This window comes from Herpailurus yagouaroundi, unplaced genomic scaffold (genome assembly GCF_014898765.1).
Source record: "Herpailurus yagouaroundi ecotype Mexico unplaced genomic scaffold, PumYag 164, whole genome shotgun sequence".
NCBI classification, from domain to species: Eukaryota; Metazoa; Chordata; class Mammalia; order Carnivora; family Felidae; genus Herpailurus; species Herpailurus yagouaroundi.
This window is the reverse complement of record NW_024412405.1, coordinates 29,020,788-29,040,152: the sequence shown is the minus strand read 5'-3', so window position 1 is coordinate 29,040,152 and position 19,365 is coordinate 29,020,788. Positions and strand designations below refer to the sequence as shown.

General features: G+C 36.5%; 1 long non-coding RNA gene across 1 annotated transcript in view; it reads left to right on the top strand.

Annotated features, from left to right (window-relative positions):
• LOC121037810 (uncharacterized) overlaps positions 1 to 19,365 on the top strand; it is a 231,814-nt gene that overhangs the window by 42,650 nt on the left and 169,799 nt on the right. The gene's annotated exons all lie outside the window — the stretch shown is intronic.

Genomic DNA, 19,365 nt, shown 5'->3' with positions numbered 1-19,365 from the left:
CCCCCCCCCCACTCCCAGCCCTGCATTGTGTTAGGCATTCAATGGACTTTTCACTTTGAACATTAGTTTTAGAACATTTGTTAAATTATCTCCTTGCTAATCTCCTTAGCATAATTTTTTCTGTTCTCTCTGATTTTCCTATTATTCAGATAATGAATTTCTTAAATTGATGCTCTATTTTTTCTTCTGATTTGATTTTTTACATTTAGGCTTTTTATTTTAATTTGTTAAAGATTTCCTTAAGTTAAAATTCAACATTTTCTACTTAATTTTTTTACCATGTCTGCTAATATTTTTAATCTCCAAAAGTTTTCCTTTACTTGTCTGGATATTTATTTTTTTTTACTATCATGGTCTTTTTTTTTTTTTTTTTTCTGAGGAAGTAAAATTTCCTAGCTCTAAGAGGTAGAAGTTAAACGTGCATGCACACACACGCATACACACGTGCATGCACATACACACATACACTTAGAGCTTTCTAGTGCTTCCATCATTTTATTTTCTCTACATTTGTTATTTCTGTTTGGTCTCCATCTTTCACCTTAGAGGCTTTCCTCAGATGTCTGGGGATTCTTGGCCACATATAAATATGTAAGAATGAGTCACTAAACATCTACTTAGATACTTATGGGCTTGTCAACTGGTGCACCTCCTTGGTGGGTGATCTGGCCTTGCTGTTTGGTCAGTGAACTCCCGACTGATAATGATTTTGGAGTCTTTTCTTTCAGTCTGGTTCGATTCCCCAGAGAAGAATTATCCAGCCTCATACCAGGAGGGTCTAACACTGGATGCTAGTATTCAGAGAGTTAGGTTAGGGGAGAGATCAGGAAGGCCTCATGTGTTCTGTGTGCAGCCCATGAAGATAGAAATGTCCTAGCCAGGACCTGTGTCCTCTACTGCAGTGTGCCCTCTGACTCTTTTACAGAAAGGAAACCCCAGCCTTCCATAGAAGAGGAAGCCGTGATGCAGTTAGGGATCTGGTTCTCTTCACGTAGACATTCAATAATCCTCTTATATTTAATTAGTTTTAGGTTCCTGGATACTAGTGATGGCAATTCTGGAGAATTCCTGAGTTTTGCAGTACAAATAAGTTTGCTTCTGGGGCACCTGGGTGGCTCAGTCGGTTAAGCGTCTGACTTCGGCTCAGGTCATGATCGCACAGTTCGTGAGTTCGAGCCTTACAATGGACTCTGTGCTAACAGTTCAGAGCCTGGAGCCTGCTTCAGATTCTGTGTCTCCTTCACTCTCTGCTCCTCCCTCGCTAGCACCCAGTCTTTCTCTGTCTCTCAGGGATTAATAAGCATTACTGGGTGTTATATGTAGGGGATGAATCACTGGATTCTACTCCTGAAATCATTATTGTGCTATATGCTAACTTGGAAGTAAATTAAAGAAAAAAACAAAATAAAACAAAATAATTTTGCTTCTGCTTCTGGACATTCTTTATGAATATCTTGCAATTCACCTTTCTTCAGGCTAAGGCAGTTACTGTTTGTCTATTTGCTTTCTAGCTTCCAAAATTGTGTCATGATATCTTTTCTTGCATGACGTTTGTATTTGTCACTTAATGCCTTAAAATCCACTGAGTTATTTTAGTAGAGTGTCATGAAGAAACAGAGGTAAGCATGCATTGGTTCGGCTGTACAATTTAGGCCATTTAAAACACACACACAAACACACACACACACACACACACACACACACACACACACACACACTTTCCTTTCCATAACTGGAAATCTGTACCTCCCACCCCTCACACCCATTTTGCCCATCTCCCACGCCTTTCCCTTTGGCAATCACCAGCTTGTTCTCTGTATTTAGAACATATAAGTGTTTTTGATACAACCTCTTAAGATATAGCATTATTTAAGAACACTGCTCTAAGCATGGAAGTCTCAACTTCTGAATGTTTTATAGAATGCAAAAACCCAACATGAGTTTCTAAATGTGATAAAATTGAATCACGAATCCCTTCAGTAACAAATAATCTACATCTAGTTCTATGGGCTTCACACATCTCTTAATAACCATGAAGGGATTATAGTATTCTCAGTAGATCAATTCCATACTTCTTCTTATTAATCATTCTAACTTTTATAATGCTGAAAGTGCCAAAATATCTCCTCATTGCAGCTGCACATTCACAGTCCAAAACATTCTTTCCAGTATGACTTGATTATCCTCATCAACTTTGTAACAACCTTCATATGTGAGGTGAGAGAGTGAAGAAATCAATCTTGCCATCAATAAGATTGGATTAGGAGTTCCAATGTGAACTCAGAAATAGTGCACTAGTTGGGAGGGGAATTAGTTGGAATGTTTGCTCATTCTATAGCAGAAAATAAAAAATAAAACAAAAGTAAATTAGAGTAAAAATCTTTTGAAACATGACTATTTCTCGCTTTCTAGAACTTGATGAAATATTTAATAATTTCAAAGAATGAATAAATGGTGAGTCAGAAAAGCAGACATCTTCACCTGGATGAAAATATCTGTATCTAGTCGTGTCGGTGTGGCTTCAAACCAATATGCTAGTAGAAAAGATTAAGCAACATGTAAATTAGAATCGAAGAACTGCCTCCATTTTTGTAAGGTACAATTCTGAGGTCTGAATAATTTCTATGAGTTAAAATAGTCCACAGCAGTGAGTGATTTATATGACAAAAGAACTTGAAGAAAGTAGGAGAGTTCTCCTGAGGGCCAACCACCCTTATGCAAGTAAATGGGATAAGTGCCTGAATAAAGCCTCAATCAGACATTAAAAAAAAATTAAGCAAAATATGAAGTTAGAAAAAAAAGTACCATTTTTCCAAATAGACTTTTTACTAATGAGCACTTCAGTTTACATGAATTTCTTTAAAAAATTTACATGAGTTTTTTTCCCCAAAACTATATATTTTTATGCCACATGTCCCTCTGTAAAGAAAAGTCTCATTCCCCATTGCAGAACACAGAAAATGAAATATGGAAAAAATATTGGTGGGAAGAGAGGGGAGGGTGGTGAGATGTTCTGAAATTAAGTCAGAATAAAATGAAGAATATTTATGTTCCTTTTCTCTTGGTTCTATTTCCAAACATGCACTCTCAAATTAGTATAGAAAAATATTAAGTGCTTAATGGCATGTAACTCCACTAGATAAATTATAAAGAAAATGAAAGATATATTAAAGTTACATCCAACTCTGAATTTTAAAGCCAAGAGAGAAAGCAAAGTAAACAAATTAAATGTAGAAAATGAAAGCAAAAAAAAAAAAAAAAGAAAGAAAAAAAAATGAAAGCTTTACACAAAACTCTAAGGAAACAGAGCAATGCAAAACCATTTCTAAGGAAAAAAAATCTACACCTATTAAAAAATCAGAGGGACTATTTTATCGTGTTGACTCATGAACTCAAGAGATATCAAAAGATATCCAGTGCACTTTAATAACTTGTCGAAATCGGTCCAATTGTTCAATTCCATTTAACGTAAGAAGATGTAAATTGCATAATGTTGACCACAATTTAAACAGATTTCATCACCTAGATCAGTTAAATATCTATCATTCATTCATTGCTTTATTCTTTCACCTTATAAACAATTACTTAGTGTTTATTGTCAGCTGGGTGTCAGGATATTGAAGTGGAAAAGACACGTGGTTATCATTCTTTGTGAACTCAGTTGGAGAAGGTGAATACAATAACTTATAAAACTAGAATTGCCATGTGATAAGTTTTTATAGAGATAGGATGTTAAATGTTGTGGTGGGGAGAATAAAGGAAGGTTTCAGGAGTTATTATTGGGGTGCCTGGGTGGCTCAGTCAATTAAGTGTCTGACCGTTCGTTTCCGCTCAGGTCATGATCTCATGGTTCATGAGTTCAAGCCTTGCGTTGGGCTCCATGCAGAGCCTGCTTGGGATTCTCTCTCTCTCTCTCTCTCTCTCTCTCTGCCTCTCCCCTGTTCATGCTCACTCACTGCCTCTCTCTCTCTCTGTCTCTTTCTCTCAATATAAATAATTAATCTTAAAAAATTTAAAAAAGGAAGTTATTCTTGATTTCAACCTCAGTGTAACTAAGTTCTCAACAATAAATCAGTGGAGGGATTGCTTCAGGTAGAAGAAAATGTGCCACAGCACAGATCCTGAGAGAGCATAGATTGCTTTTTGGAAACTGCAGCATAAACATTGCAAATTTTCAGGAAGTAGTAGGAGAGAAAGGTGTTTGAAGGGACTTATGTATGCTAAACCAAGGGATTTGTACTTCAGTATAGGTATTGGGGAGTCACTTAAGAATTTTAAGAGGGAGATAAATGATTTAATTTGCCTTTGAAAAGGTTTCTTGGTAGGATCTTGGAAGGTGAACTGGAAAGAACTGAGCACTTAGGCAGGAAGAAAAGTGAGTAGCAATTACAAGAAGAGAGGAAAGAGTAGTTCTGAGAAATATTTAATAGTTAGAGCCATCAGGTTTGTATCATTACCTAGATTCAGAGGCAGAAAGAAATCAAGCATGATTACCTGGTTTTTAGTTTGGTGACTGATATTTCTATTACTCAGGTAAGTAGAAAAAGAGAAGAGCAAAGAGAGGATAATTTGTTTTGAGTAAATTGGATACTTTAACAATGGAGAGTAAAAGAATTTACTTAAATATAAATGCAAGCAGAGCTTTTGGAAAAAATTGTTTTTTTCTTTGAAAATAAATCTTTTTTTCCCCTAAACCCTGGCAATGTGTTACTAATATCAATTGATCTCTACAAATCCATACATGTACCTTTCCCATTCCTGGAACTGGGTATTATTTAAACCTACTTTCTTTGGAACATTGCCTTTGGCAAATAGCCTGAAGAAGTATATAAATTTAGGAAAGCCTTTGCAGATGGAAATTCTGCTTTCCCCATTTTATTACCATTAATGTCCTTCCCTTTTCTTGACCATGAAGAGGAAGAATTCAATTAGAGGACACTTTTAGGTTTCAGCTTTGCCTTACAATAATTGGATTTCTTTAGTTATCACAGGACTAACAGATGTGTCTGAAACCACCTTCTATTTCCCAACATAATATTGTTGATCTCTATTTTTTTTTTCTTTTTGGAACAGGGATGAGACAAATGGTGACCAGACGGTCCAGTCTGGGAAAGCATAATTGCCAACCATGATTTAAGTGGGAGTGGAAAAATTCCTCAGAGGAAAGTGGGAATTTAGCTCAAGATAGTAGTTTCCATGTGTGAGAGGGTTTTAATTTCTCCAAAGGAAGAAAAATCGGAATAACAGAAAAGAAAATCATTTACAGGATTTAGGATGATAAGTTTATTTTTAGGGAATCTATTTAAAATAGCTGTTTCTTGCGTGTGTATATTTGTACTAGTAGAAATAATTAAACTTTTTTTTTCAGGCCTTAGAATTTCCCATCAATACTTTAGAAGGAGTTAACTGAGCTGACAGATTTGATTACTCAAAGTGGTCAGTCTCATTTTTTATTTCACTTTGACATAAGACTTGGCACAAGTCTATTACAAGCTATGCTCATTTACTGCTGCACTTCGAAGTTATAAATCTGGTTTACATCTATGGAAAATGTAGTGTAGAATTGAAGACATGTCCAATTATCTGGGCAATTTGTTTTATGAACTTATACCAAATTAAATAGAAAGCATAGCCAGTATTTGTTCTTCCTCTGTGGGCTGCAAATCAGTTAAAAAAAGAAAAAAAAAAAAAAAAACCTTCTTGAACAGGGGCATTGAAAGTTCTGGCTTTTGAGACTGTTTCCTGAATGTGTTCTGATTAAAACAGGATCTGAAAGTCTGATTGATAGTCTCTATTTCCTTTCTTAATGTCACAAATACATTCAGAATGTTGATCCCATGAAAGGTAGAATTGCTGAGCTGGACTGCATCGCCTTTAGCAGTTCTTCATATTAGTTAGAGGAAATGATTTGACTAAGCACTTAAATCATGGATATGCAAGGCTGGTTCACAGGAAATAGTTATTGAAAGGGATTTTGTGAGTCTCTCATCTATAAAAACGAAATAAAATTCAGCCTAGGATGGGTAATCAAGACATGGTATTGCATGTATACACGTTTGGCTTTTACAAACAGAGTGACTCATTTAATCAAGCATCATACGTAAAGATGAATTGTCAAGCATTTGTCTGCTGGTAATAAAAAGTCCAGGAATATAAGACTATGACATTAGTGGGGATGATGGTGGCAAACTGTCTGCTTTTTTGATTTTACTCTGTTTTGGAGAGGGAGACAGGACTACTGAATTAAAACAAAACAAAACAAATAGTGGAGCAGACTTTAAGCTCTTGAAAACTTCTTTGATGATAGGATTCGTAATTGTATACATTTGCATCCAAGATTACTTGTGAGAATGTCTGTTTATGCATTTGCACAGCCTGTTTGATAAAGGTATTAACTTCTGCTAACACTTGCCCTCTACTGGGGCGCCTGGGTGGCTCCTGGGTGGCTCAGTCGGTTAAGTGTCTGACCTGGGCTCAGCTCATGATCTCATGGTTCGGTTCTTGGGTTCGAGCCCCGCATCAGGCTCTGACAGCTCAGAGCCTGGAGCCTGCTTCACATTCTGGGTCTCACTCTCTCTCTCCCACCCCCACCCCCACCTGCACTCTGTGTGTGTTTCTCTCTCAAAAACAAATAAACATTAAAAAAAATGACATGCGGTCTATTGTGTCTTCCATTACATTCAGAGACATACACATTTTCTTAAAGGCTGGTTTTCTTGTTCTGAATGTTTCTTGTTTCTAGGCACTGACAGCCACCCAGGTCTGTGCTGCTCTTTAATGCAAGCTCCCGTAGCTGCCTTCTATCTTGGAAATTGACCTCTTGTTCTCTGGAGAAGGGACACCTGCACGAGGCTGGACCTCCCTGAAATGTCCCTGGAATATCCTCCCAGGCCTGCAGGACTATGATGGAGCACCCAGTCTATAGCGAGGCCTTCTACCTTGCATTTCCTGGGTCACATTTTCCCTCTTCATTGTATTCCCATCCCTATTTCCATTACTTAGCAATTCTACATGGTTTCTGACTGCAGGGGGTTTCTCATCTTATTTTTCCGGATAGCTGTGTGTTTATTCAGTTAAGCTGCATTTCCATCAACTTAAAGATTTGACATCATTCATGCTGCCATATTGACTGGAATCAATACTTTTTTTTTAAGGCTTAATTGAGATAATTGTGTTTACTTAGGAATTTTCATTGCTACCTTAGTCCAAACTCTCCTTTAAGACCCACCACCAACTGTCTCTGTACTGGAGACAGTTACCGTCGTGCACATCCAGAGCTCTACTGTACATGGGGACTCGTCACTTAATTAAATTATTTCTATTTCTTTTAAACAATAACAATTTACAAATCTCAAGAACATACGTATTAAATAATTTTAAAAAATAAAAATTAAGCTGTCTTATTTCTTTCTATTCCTTTATTATTATTCCAGGTCTTAAATACAACCACTTTTTCTGTCAACAGAGGCAAAAAAGGTATCAACAGGGAGGAATATTTTAAAATCCAAAAGTAATGAACCTTTACTTCACTCTTAAGGTAATTTGCCAGTGAAAAATACTTGCTTAGTTTCAAATCTGCAATCATATATGGCAAATAGATTAGCACAAATAGATTTAGAAAATAGTCCTTTGTGCTAATGACAAAATTAAATCACTTGGTAAAAATAATTTATTTTTGTGGGTGAGGATTTTGCTCCTTAGAGGATAGTCAACACTCATCATTTTTATCATAGATAAGAATTTAAAACTGTTTCTCAGGAGAGCTATTATGAAAGCCTTAAAAGGAATCTCCTTATTCTCATATACATTTCCTGATCTGTCTTTCTTTCTGCTGTTAAAATTAAGTGGATGCTGTATTGAAACTTATCCTCATTGCTTTTTATTCTCTCCAGAATTGTTCACGTCATAGTCTATTTTTCTCCATTTATTATACTAATTTGCTCTTAATTTGACAGGTTTCCTCATGTCTCAATGCATTGTTTTGACAGTGAGTTACTCATCAAGATTTTACTTGAAAAAAGAAAATGATAATTCATGTTCACATGTTAAACTTAACTCATTTTAGTCTCTTTTTTTCCCGCAGTCCTATGTGCTTTCCAAATGACAGAGACTATAACTGACAAGATAATGGATTAAACTTTATAAGTTAATCTAGCTAAAGAGGGTTCACTGGATACTAGAAAGTAAACTAAGAGCAATGTTTTTTTTTTTTTGTTTTTTGTTTTGTTTTTTAAATAAAAGAATGCCCCCAAACCCCCCCCACAAAAACCCACATGACACCTGGGTGGCTCAGTTGGTTAAGCATTTCACTCTTGGTTTCAGCTCAGGTCATGATCTCGCCAGCTGTGAAACTGAGCCCTGTGCTGGGCTCTGGGCTGACAGTGCCAAGCCTGCTTGGGATTCTCTCTCTCCTTCTCTCTCTGCCTGTCCCCCCCTCACACTATCTCTCAATATAAACAAATGTTAAAAAAAAAAACCCACAAGAATGCAAGCTGGTGCAGCCACTCTGGAAAACAGTATGGAGGTTCCTCAAAAAACTAAAAATAGAACTACCGTACCACCCAGCAATTCCACTACTAGGCATTTATCCACGGGATACAGGTGTGCTGTTTTGAAGGGATTAATGCACCCCAATGTTTATAGCAGCACCATCAACAATAGCCAAAGCATGGAAAGAGCCCAGATGTCCATTGATGGATGAATGGATAAAGAAGATGTGGTATATATACAAAGGAGTAGTACTCTGGTTACTCTTCAGATCGTATATACAATGGAGTATTACTCAGCAATCAAAAAGAATGAAATCTTGCCATTTGCAACTACATGGATGGAACTGGAGGGTATTATGCTAAGTGAAATTAGTCAGAGAAAGACAAAAATCATATGACTTCACTCTTCTCTCATTTAAGAGACAGAACAAATGAACATAAGGGAAGGAAAACAAAAATAATATAAAAACAGGGAGGGGGACCAAACAGAAAAGACTCATAAATGTGGAGAACAAACTGAGGGCTACTAGAGGGGTTGTGGGAGGGGGATGGGCTAAATGGGTAAGGGGCACTAAGGAATCTACTCCTGAAATCATTGTTGCACTATATGCTAACTAATTTGGATGTAAATTTTAAAAAATAAAAAATAAACCCCTCCCAAAAGATGGAAAATAATTTATTTGAAAAAGCCAATACTTTTTATACTTAACAAGCTAACATATACACCATTTAGTCCTGTTTTTCTTCATGATGCATGTAACCTGGAAAGGTATGCCATGCACTGGCTTATGAGTAATAATAGTTTTCCCTAATCTGCACTCCGCCTCTTCCTTTTTGTGCATATTCCCCTTGATTAATGAACTTTTCTGTTTTCACTCCTTTTCTCCCCTATACTGTCTGCTGTTATTTTTTGTGGGAGGAGGCAGGGACAAAGGGTTCAATTATCTATTGACCTCTTGATCTATTTATTTATTTATTTATCTTTATTTTGGTCTCTATCTCGGGTATTTTAATAATATCCACTGACATAGGTTTGATGTTGGCAATGAGACTTTTCTTTGCACATTTTTTCTATATCCCCTTACCTCCTATTCACTACAGAGTTTGATAAAGAAGATTGAGAGGTTAAAACTCTTTGAGTCTACAGTTTCTGGAAAGAGCATTTTGTTTGCCAATATTTGCAATCTATTAAGCAAAGGTGTCCAACAACCGGTAGTGGGTGTGGTGGGCAGCTTACATGGAGGTCTTTACTCAGTATATTATATCAGGTGTCATCCACCCACAGCCCTTGAACTGGCTCTGCCTAAAAGATAGTGAAAGACAGACGAGACAGGAAATTCCTACCCCATTCTGTGTCTCTTTTTTTCTTCTTAGGAAAACCCACTTGGTATGGAATCTGTGGCAGAAGAGTGTTTTCTCTTTTGATATAGATTCAAAATATTTCACCACTATTTTTCACAAGTCTTTTGAAAGGCCCATGGCATTGAACCAAATAGCTGCCTCTCCCTTATTGAGGACAGTTAAGAAAAAAGGTCGAAAGCACTATAATTTTCGAGTGTGTGCAAATTTTGAACAAAATAGGAAAGATTACTTTACCTCAATAGTTAATTTTAAATAAAAACGCTTGCTTTTATGGCAATCATTTATTTAATTTTTAAATATTTTTGGATCATAATTATCGTACTAAAATCCGTGTTAATATGACAGAGAAATTTAATAGTCCTTTTATGGACTTAAAAAAATGTTATCCCAGTATACATCATTTAAAATTCTTATGAAATGGTTAGTACAAATTCTATAGAACTTGGATGGGGTTTTAGCATGGCTTTAGTTTAAAAATTATTCTTAAACATGGCCATTATCATATTAAATGCATAGCTGCTCTATTACCACTTTTTTGAAGCACTGATCTCAACAATAAGTTGAGAAAATCATTCTCACTCATAAAAGTCAATTTAAATTTAGTGGTGTGAACATCCCATTTACTTTAAAGAAAACCCCTTCTTATTAAAAACATTTAGACAAAAAATTACTTCACACAAAGAAGTTAAATACCACTGTTTAATGTTTTATTGCAGCACTGGGAACATTAAATAAATAACAATGGAAATAAAGGAGGGCAGAAGGTCTGTTAAGCAGCCTGGACTTTATTTACACAAGAGACTGTTGAAATTTATGCTCAGGTTACTGAATACCAATTTATATAACAGCTGAATATGTGGCTGTCACATTTAATTCTTTAAGAAATCTGCTTTTCAGCTGCAAACTGTGCCTTGCTCCACTTCATTGTCCTAGACATGCCATTTTACTACACAATAGCCGATTAGTTTAAAACTGGGGAAATTAGGGTACCCCATTCTCTTGGCCTCAGATTGACTGGTCTAGTTACAAGTACAAAGCCAGTGTTGGCCAATGCATCCTTTCTCTAGTATTATCTTCTTGCCATGTGCATTTATTGTGGCTCAAGTTTTAATATGTAAAGAAGGCTGCAGTTGCAAATTGACACATGTCATATTTCATTGGCTGTAAGGGCAAGGGTGGGTTCTCTGTGGGGGCAGGGGGTTGGTAGAGGGACAGTAGAAAGAATGAGAGAGAGAAAATGAGAGAAGTGGAATGAAGAGAAGAATGTGAAGGGAGAGAGAGAGATTAAGGTGACCCACAGGGTGAAAGAGAGGAGAGGTGGATAGTCCTGATGGCACTTGAATTATTTGAATTCTTGGTACTCTGCCTTGCCTACAGCCCGGTTGTTCTGCAAGATACTCCAATATCTTTCCAATAAAAAGGCTCCTTTAAAGTTTGTTTTTCCTAAGTATCTGTTATTACCACCAAGATATTTCTAAAAAAATGCAAATTATATCTTATTTTACAGGTCTCGTTTAGAGAAACATCCATTTGAAGAAAGGCAAACTTGCAAATATGGTCTATGTCCAAATGCAGAGATCCTCATAAAACTACTTACCATTAATTATGTTTAACTTTTCTTTTTTAGTGTTTATTTTTGAGAGAAAGAGAGAGTGTGTGCACACAAACGGGAAGGGCAGAGAGAGAGAGAGAGAGAGAGAGAGGATCCAAAGCAGGCTCTGTGCTGACAGTAGATAGCCGGATTCAGGCCTTAAACTCATGAACTGTGAGATCATGACTTGAGCCAAAGTTGGACGCTCAACTGACTGAGCCACTCAGGCGCCCCTAATCATGGTCAACGTAAAGAAAGCAAATAGCAAAAGTAAAACCGTTGAATCTACTAACATGACTTAGTTCAAGACTTGGGCTTTCTTAAAAGAGTCAGAAAGGCAATTGATGAAATAATATTGCATATGAAGTTTGCTTACTCAGTTTACTTCATGGAGACCTAAATAATCCTAGTGATTTTTGAATGTCTTAGTAAAACTGGCAAGTTATTAGAAATGAATTTTACCCATTTTCATACATAAATCCCATTCACTTTGCCTGTAAAATGAGCTCTTATAGTCCAACTCCAAACTCTTCTTACTTTAGTATCCTTCTTAAGGGCTTTCATTGTAAAAATCCTTGTTTTCAGTTCTGTGTTGGTACAGACATAGTCCCTGACATAATGTAATTTATATTTAGTGGAGGAGATAAATAAAATATGTCACTGTAATACTGAGTGACATACAGAAGCTATGGATATTTACTATGAGGGCTTAAGGATGCTAAAATTGCAAGACCTGTGTCATCAGATCAGACCTGGAGGTCATCACTATTTTTTTGGCTTTTTAGCCATCAACCAGAAAACTAGGAAATACAACTTTTATTGGGTAGCTCAGCAACCCATGTTTATAATTCTGTAATTCAAGACAGTTTTTAGGATAATAGCTATGCAGAATATTTTGTCAAGAGTACAGATCAGGGAAGAGCTCAGCCTCTTATGGAGAGGCTAAGGAGCACTTATATTGAGCCTATTTCTAGTCTCCTTAAGGAAACTCCTTAACAGTTGCTAAACTGATGATGTCACTCCAGCCCCTGATAATTGTTTCTGAGTTTCCTTGACTTAATTCTTTATCGAATGCTACAGCTCTAAGGGCTCTGACTGCCAGATCTTTGCTTTGCTGCTTTGCTTGCTTATTTTTGCTCTGACTCAACTTTCCTTCTTTTGACCTAAGTTCATGGCCGCTGGGTGATGATACACTCCATGCTCTTCATTTTCTTACTTTGGTTCACACCCAGTTTTGACATCCTTGCTTTTCTGTCTTCAGAGTTTGTCTCAAAGGGACTGCAATTCGTTTGCCCCTTAATTTTCTTAGAAAAATTGTCTGTTTCTTCCTAGACATTTACAAGGCTCCTTTATTGCTTAGTTAGCATAATGTCTTATTTCAATAAATAAATTAAAAATAATTAAAGTTTATTTAAAAAATTTTTTAAAATGTTTTATTATTTATTTTTGAGAGAGAGAGAGGCAGAGCATGAACAGGGAGGAGCAGAGAGAGAGACACACACACAGATTCTGAAGTAGCTCCAGGCTCTGAGCTGTCATCACAGAGCCCCACGCAAGGCTTGAACTCATGAACCTGTGAGATCATGACCTGAGCTGAAGTCAGATGCATAACTGACTGAGCCACCTAGGCACTCCAAAAATAATAATGAAAGTTTAAACCAAGGCTGCCAGGGAATGAAAGAAAAATTATAATCAACACTACCTGACCTCTCTTTAGAACATGGAGGAAAGGAAGAAGTCTAGGCCCACTCTCAGATTTAGGTTCATGTTTCTGTGTTGGTGGTATTATTGACAAAGCAGAGGAAAAGCAGGGCTAGCAGTTTTTGAAGCTGCAGAGGATGACTTTGGTTTTTGTTGCGTTTAACTTTCGATACCCAAGGGGTATCCCAAGGGAGCTGTCCGTTAAAGTGTTAGGTATTTGGATCTGGAACTCGGAGGAGAGATTGAGGGTTAGATGATGGGATTCTTAGAGAGGGGAATCTCAGTTTTTAAAGAGTGAACTGTAAGCATATGCTATAGAGGAGATGGAAAAAGATAGATTTAAAAACTAGAAAGGTAAATAAAAGAACAGTGGTATAGAAATTGGAGAAGAGAAAATATTCAGTGTGATGAGAATGCAGAGATATACTGCATGTGGTACTTCTATGGTTTGACCTATCCAAATGGGGGGTGCAGAGCAAGATGCACTGGCAGAGAATCTTCCAACTCTGCCAATGTCCTTCACTTGGAGCCCCCCACCCCCACCCTTTTTTGTAGGGTTGACTGCAGAGGCTACTAGAGGTATTCAAGACAATCTGTGTTAATAGCTTTCTCCTCTCTGTGCAACTGGAGTGCATGGTGCCATCTTTTGCTGTGATCTGATTGAAGCATTCATGTTTCTCTTTCTCTAATTGGAGAGCATTTGCTTGTATACTTGAGAAGATTGCCTTTGCTTAATTTAAGATAAAGAATTTCACCTCTGGGTCCTCAAAAGAATCTCTGGGCAAACATCCTCATTTTAACCTTTAGTTACTTGTTCCCTAAGTGGTATTTGAGCACATAGTTTGTGTTTACCCAGAAAATGTCAAATGAATGATGTTGCTCTTGACCTCTATATTTATTATAATCTGTGAATATGGCCCACATAAGGCTGATTGCATTGGGTGTTTTTAAAATATACATGTGGGCATGATCATTAGTCAATCTAACAAATTTTCAAAAAACATTTTTTGATAATTTTATTTTATTATTTTTTAACTGTTTTATTTTTTGAGAGAGAGAGAGAAAGAGCATGAGTGGGGGAGAGGCAGAGAGAGGGAAACAGAATCCAAAGTAGGCTCCAGGCTCTGAGCTGTCAGCAACGAGCCTGACGTGGGGCTTGAGCCCATGGACCATGAGATCATTGATCTGCGCCAAAGTCGGATGCTCGACTGACTGAGCCACCCAGGTGCCCCCATTTTTGATCATTTTAAAGTGGATTCCATCTGTGAGATGAGATTGGTAAAGGAAGTGAAAAATGATGATTTTGATCAATAAAATGTTCAAATATTTCTTACTCTTGGTAATTTTAGTGAGAGTTTTCTTACCATTTCTATGCTTTAGTTTTTGACTCTGGAAAACTGAGTCTACTTGGACTTGAGCCATTGGCCTATTTTGTGTTTCCAGTTTTTGCAAATTGGAACATGTATTATATTTCAGAGTTCCTAAGCCAAAAGTATATTAAAAATCCCCATTTGCTCTTTTCTAATGGAAAAACAAAGTGATCTCCAACAGAGAGGGACTCCCTTTTCTGTGAGCTTGCCTGCAGAACAGGAGAGTATTTGTATGTGAGCTCAGAATCACTGTGCCAAAAAGGTGGTGTGTTTTGATGCATTCTATCAATCATTTTGTTCTTTTGTTAAGATTTTTATTTTGTGTTTCGCAGAATGTAAATCTGGCTCATTGCCTTTAAATATTCATGTGGAGTCATATATTATCTTAAAAATTTCATGTTTTTCTTGGCATAATTCTTAAATTAGAATTAAGAGCCTCTATAATTTATGAGCCAATCAATTGCGTTTCTGGATATAAAATGGAACCAATCAAGTCAACGGAGTAAAGATGCATAAGTCAAGTTGCTCTGGAAATGAAAATACAGTTGAGAACTATATTTTCCTGCTGGAACAAAACAGGTCGTCATTATGAGAGTTATGGGGTAACTCAGTCAAGTCAAACAATCAAGCAATTTGTTTTTGCTATTGTTTCTACTCTGCTGAGGTGATCCCAAATCTGGATTTCTTTTATTATGGACTGAATGTTTGAGGCTACCTCAAATTTCACATGTTGAAGTCCTGTGGTAGTTGGAGATGGGGTCTTTAGCAGGATACTAGAGTTAGATTAGGTCATGAGGGTGGGGTCCTCCTAATGGAATTAGTGGTCTTATAAAAAGAGAAAGTGAGAAAGAGATCTCTTTCTCTATCCACCTGTGTGAACATAACCAGAATGTGGCAAGCCAGGAAGCGAGTTCTTGCCAGAAACAGAGTTGGCCTGTGCTTTTATCTTGGATTTTCCAGCCTCAAGAACTGTAAGGAAATAAATTTCTGAAGTTTCAGTTACCTGATCTGTGGTATTTTTGTTATGGGAGTCCAAGCAGACTAAGACAAATATGATGGTCCCTTAGCTGTTTCCTTGTTTCTTCATTTTTCAGAATCTTATTTGATCCTTCATATTTCAGATGCAGACAAATCAATAAACAAAATGTTCAGAGATTGTGAGGTACTGTATGGGACATAAACAGGGTAATGTGATGGAGAAATAGAAGAGTAATCAGGGAAGACCTCTTTTTGGAGATGGCATTGTTGTTGAGAATAAGGTTAATTAATGTTGTGAGGAGTAAGGGAGGGAGAGTGTTTTAGGAAGAGGGAATGGCCATCTCATTGATCCTGTGTGCACCCTAGAATCCACTCTTTGCGTATTCTTAATATTAAATAGAAACAGCTGGAAAGAAGTAGAAAAGATGAAGTTTGTTTTGAATTTGGTTAGGGCCTTTGAAAATATAATTTTTTTTTTACTGAGTACATATGCAAATTATTTAAGAGAAAATAATGGCAAAGTATCTAAAATTGGAACAATTGCTGAAAATGTTGTTAGTTGACATTCTCATCCTTCCTCTGTCCTCTACATTTGGGTTACGACACAATTTTATGTGTCTCTAAATTTTGTAGGATCTCCATTCATGATTGTGAATGCCTCTCTACAACCTGACGTTAGAAACTATGAATGGATTTGGGAATTCAGTGTAGATTTGCTGGAGCGCAGTGTCTTATTTCTACCACATAGGTTAAAGTCGAACCTCTGGAGCCAGATTTCTGCAGCGATTTCCTGGCTGAGGCTCTACAAATGTGGTTGGCACCACACTAGGTGGCTCAGGTAGCCAGGAACTGAGATTATGTTTACCATTTTCATAAACCCTCATGGAATAAATATAGGCTCCAGTCACCCTTTCTTCTACCCCCACTATAGCTGTTAGCAGGAAGGAAGTATCATTTCCATCTCTTGGTACAATGAAAGCTCTGAGAATCTAGTTACAATTTCTCTTAGCAAATGGAATCCCAGCAGTGTCTGTACATAGCTGAAATGCACATGTATTCTCCTCTTCGAGTTTTTTTTTTTCAGACCATGGTTGAAAAATATCTGCTCTTTAAATTATTCCATTGCTTTCCAGGGGAAGTATTAATTACATGACTGCAAGCATAGATCAGGCTGGGATGTAATTACAGGGCTTACTTTGTCTCTGTTGTCCAACAGAATGAGGCAGGAAGTGTGCATGATGCCAGCGGTTTAAGGTGTTCTGGAGCCCATTATGTTTCTGGTTCTCTCAAAAACTTAAGCATGGATCAAATGACAGTTCTGTTGCCCAATTGTCTGGAAAATGACAAAGCACGTATTACCAGAGATACATTTTTACAAGTTTTATGTTTGTACATCAACACGAAATGCTGTATGCAGCCTTAAAAAGGGAGGCTTCATTCTTATTATCTGTTTTTTCTCTCTTTTGTCATAGTTTGAGTCCATCACTCTATATGGGGGTATCACTTTAAGCAATGATGTAGCTATTAAGATAAAAATGTGTTTGTATTATAGAGTTATGACTTTGTAACAATACTTCCATATAAAATTGGTGTTTAAAAAGATGTCTAACTTCAAGTTGGAATGTCAGAAAAGCAATAATTGCCTCTAAAAAATACCTTTCTATCTCATTTGCTCTTTTTAAAAAAAGTGTTGTTATTTCCTGTGTTGTGATTTTTCATCATTCTGGTAAAAATTGGATCTATTTAAGTTTTTACTTGTTAGTTCTCTTGCAAGTTTCCTTGCAATGATCATGTTCATTCTCAGTTTTTAAGCTCTCTTGTTCAGTTAAAGAAGCGTTTTCATTTTGCCTCTGTTTCCTGTCATTTGGGGTGCTACATCTTCTGAAAGTTCTCCTCTTAACTACACATTTTCCTCTGTCTATTCTCCCATCCCAAATATTATATTTCTTGATATTTTTCTTGTCACTCTTGGGCAATCTGTACTATATCCCTACTCTTTCCTTAAACTTTCACACTATTGGAATGTTTGGTTTCCTCTTAATTCACCCCAACTTACATTCTGAGTGTACGTTTTTCTCAAAGCCTGTGTACATATAATCATTTTTAGGACCAGTTACATAACTCTGATCTTATTACTGTTTTTGCAATCATTTTATTTACTTCCTGTTCCAGGTTTCATTTTTCATATTCTTATTCTTGTCGTCTTAAAAACAGGCTGCCAATTTCTATTATACATCAGAGCAGGAGAAATGAACCTCCAGAGTTGTACATGCCTCCTTCTCCCTCCCTTTTTTTTTTTTTTATCATATTGATAGTAGCCATCATTCCAGAGACACGGACTTGGATTTCGACAAACATCTCCATTCACTGCTAGAAAAGTAATGCTAAACTGGATTGGTGGATTTGCTTCAGAAGGAAATAAAAAACCATATTTAATGTATTGCAAGATTTGACGTGTAGGTAAATTTATGTGGTAATGAACAAAAGAAAATATTCAATGAGAAGACCATTAAAAGGTTCTGTAATGCAATAGCAGGTGTAGGTGTAGTGATATAAAGCCAAAAGGCCTGGGTCTGAGTCTTGGCTGTGTGTCTTGCGGTGTGGTATTACTGGGCACGCCATCCAAATTCTTCTCTCTTGTCTCACATAAAACGGGAAAAGGTATTCATCTTCAAGAGTTGTCATGTTAAAAATTAAGTAGGATTACTGATATGAAAGTGCCTAATTTTCTTTTGTTATCTTCTTTCTGTTTTTAACATTTTTTTTTTTTTTTTGCTAGTCTGTGCTCATCTTGATTAAATTGGTTCTTTGTTTATAAACCTGTACTGAACACTGAGTAAGAAACAGTGATAGACTTTTGGTGGAGGTCACAGAGCATCACACTTAGGAGCACAGGATCTAGTCAAGTAGAACTGTGTTCATCTCTCAGCTTTCCTGCTTCCTATGGGTGTGATCTTGGGCAAGATGCTTAACTTCTTTAAATCTCAGCTTCTTCACCTGTAAATTTGGGATAATAATAGTATGAGACAGAATATAAAGCAATGAAAGGAACTGTTGCATATTTCATCAGGATTCAATCGATGTTAGTGATCACAAGTCAATAGCATTGACTTAAAAGCATCATAATATCAGTCAGGAATTCAGTGTTATAGCTGTTTTCTTTAAAAAGCATCATAATATCAGTCAGGAATTCAGTGTTATAGCTGTTTTCTTTCCTTAAAATCTATACTACATAATGTCTTAACTTCATCTAGGCATGCAGCTTAACTCCGCTTTGTAAATATAAGTTAACTAAATATATTTAGTTCTGAATTAGTTCAAATGTTAGATTTCGTTTAAACAAATGCAAACAATATGCTTTGTACTTAGTTTTTGCTTTTAACAGACCACATGTGAATATTTGTAATGAACGTGTAAATGCAAATGACTGTTGCTAAATAAATAATTAAGAGACCGGGTTATTACACAGGAAAGAGCAGAGAACTTCATAACAGTTTTTTCATAACTTGGTTTTATAAACCATTTCTCCCAGCTTCTGGTAGTGTGACCATATACTTATCTGACTCTAAATTTTGATCTTTAAGTTTTCTATAATCTCTGCCTCCTTGCATTTATCTCCTTGGGTCAGAGAAAATAAAAACAGTTTTATTCAGAGAAAAGGGGGGCAGCTCCAAAATACTCTTAATATTTCCCAGGAAGAAAATACAAATGCATGGCAGAAATAATGAAGGAATTTCTTAGATTAAAACCTGAGTTTTAAGTAAGTGGTATAGGAGAAGACCAACATAAATACATGAAATATTTCAATTATGGATTATTTTTTTAAAGTGATTGAAATATTAGACTTTCCATTATAGAGACTTGAACTCTTAAG